Source organism: Monopterus albus, unplaced genomic scaffold (assembly GCF_001952655.1).
Source record: "Monopterus albus unplaced genomic scaffold, M_albus_1.0 scaffold426.1, whole genome shotgun sequence".
Classification (NCBI taxonomy): domain Eukaryota; kingdom Metazoa; phylum Chordata; class Actinopteri; order Synbranchiformes; family Synbranchidae; genus Monopterus; species Monopterus albus.
In genome coordinates this window covers 213,420-215,437 of record NW_018128306.1, presented here as the reverse complement: position 1 = coordinate 215,437, position 2,018 = coordinate 213,420, and positions in this window count along the sequence as shown.

Below are 2,018 nucleotides of genomic sequence, written 5' to 3'. Positions count from 1 at the left end.
AACAGCATGACAGTTTTACAACACTGATAAACTGTGAGCTAGGTTCTGGTTTTCATAATTAAGTAGACACACCTTTGGCAATTTCTGTGCTGTTTATGGACAGTGTCATTCGTTAAGGTATTTTTGCCTGTAGGCCTGTCCCTCTCCTTGACAGGATGTTCACTACAAGTTAACCAAAGTCTGTTAACCATCATGATTGTGAAAACACACAATGTTTCCTTACAGCACAAAGAAAATTTTACAAGAAATCAGTTGTTACACTGTGGAAACGAACTTTTGACCAAGAAGCTGCATTGTGTTAGTTTCTGGTTTTATAAATGTTTGCTTTATATTATTTTAAAGATGAGGAAGCATCACTACATGTAATGATCATGGGAACCAGGTTGAACACATATTGTACATGGCCAAGAATTGGGCTTTTCTCCAGGAGAATTCTATCTTGATTAACTGGGTTTCTCAAATGCCCTACCCTGGTTATAGAAACTGGGTTTAATGATATAATGGAAAAATAAATATAACAAATCAGATTACTGCAAAATGTCACCTATTTCCTAAAGTACATCTAAAGATGCTGATTGATCTAGTATAGGCCTATATGACTTACTGTAGTTCACGGGTTGGTTGTATCTTATGCCAGACTTCAGACTAAATGAGACTGTGCCCTACAGCAATGGTTCCCAGGTGGGCCTTGGCACCCTGGAGTGTTTGAAGCCTTTATAATAGCAGGCAAGAATATCTTGGGCTGTGTTTTCCTTGTTTAGCCTATGGGTCAACATCCTGAGTGACTTCCTCCTCAGATAGGGAATGGATATATTGTACCTGTAGCCTTATGTGAACTGTTCGTGTGCTCTGTTCAGGTTTAGAAAAAGGAAATGTGCGCTAGGTCAATGCGACCTAGATGTTCAGGTTTAGAAAAAGGAAATGTGCGCTAGGTCAATGCGACCTAGAAGTTCATGTACTGGACAGTTTAGACAATGCTCGGAAGAAGGTGTGTGAGGGTGGCTGGCATGGGACCGCGTCTTCATGGCTCAGGCCATGGAGGGCTGTGTAAGTAGAAGCAGATAAAAAGCTGGGTTAGAGAGGAAGGAGAAGAATTAAGGATGCCTTGAGTGAGCTCAGACCTGGCTGGGGAGACGCTGACTGTGGGCTGACAGACTGACTGACTGGCACCCTGACAATTTCTGTTTCCCTAACTACCAGATTACCTGTTTAACTACTACTCTGTTCAGAATAATTGTAATATTAAATGGTAATTTAAATTGGGATGATTTGTCTGAATTAATTTAGTTTGTATCACACTCTAGCCACGACAAACCTTGAAGTACTCATCACTGGGACAACCCTTGGTGTTGTCTTTGCAGGTAGGAGCCTAAGTTGGGAGAATTTTACATTTAATCTCCCATCTTGACTGTCCTTCAAGAATTTTTGTGAAGGGAACCAAATAACTTGATTTTATTCTGACAGGTGGTGGAAGACTGCTGCGATTACTAACACTAACATCATTACTAATACTGATGTAAATAACTTGCTTTAAATGTTTGCAGGATACATTGCTGTTGTTTTTACATGTCTGAAGTTTATATGATTGTGAAACAGCCTATTAAGATTGACAGAAAAAGGTACAAGTGGCAGACAGCGGATTTAACAGCAGAGGTCTGTCCTATTTGTGGATTCCTACTAAAAGCGTTTTCTGTATGTGAATAAGTGGACTTTAATGTGTGTTTAAACATGTGAACTTATATTTTTTTGGTGTTGTGGAATTGACTGAGATGTGTGTCTGAAGTTAGAGACAGAGGGATGATTGAGAATTGTGTGTATTGCAATTTCTTGTTGTTTTTGTGTTAATTTCATGTGTTTTCAGACTGTTTACTGTGCTGCTGGGGTGAGTATAAGACTTATTTTCTATTTTTGTGAAACAATGAGGATGTAAATGGTCTTATACTTGTATAGCGCCTTTCTATGCTTTTACAGCACACTCAAAGCGCTTTCACATTATTCGGCCATTCACCCATTCGCAC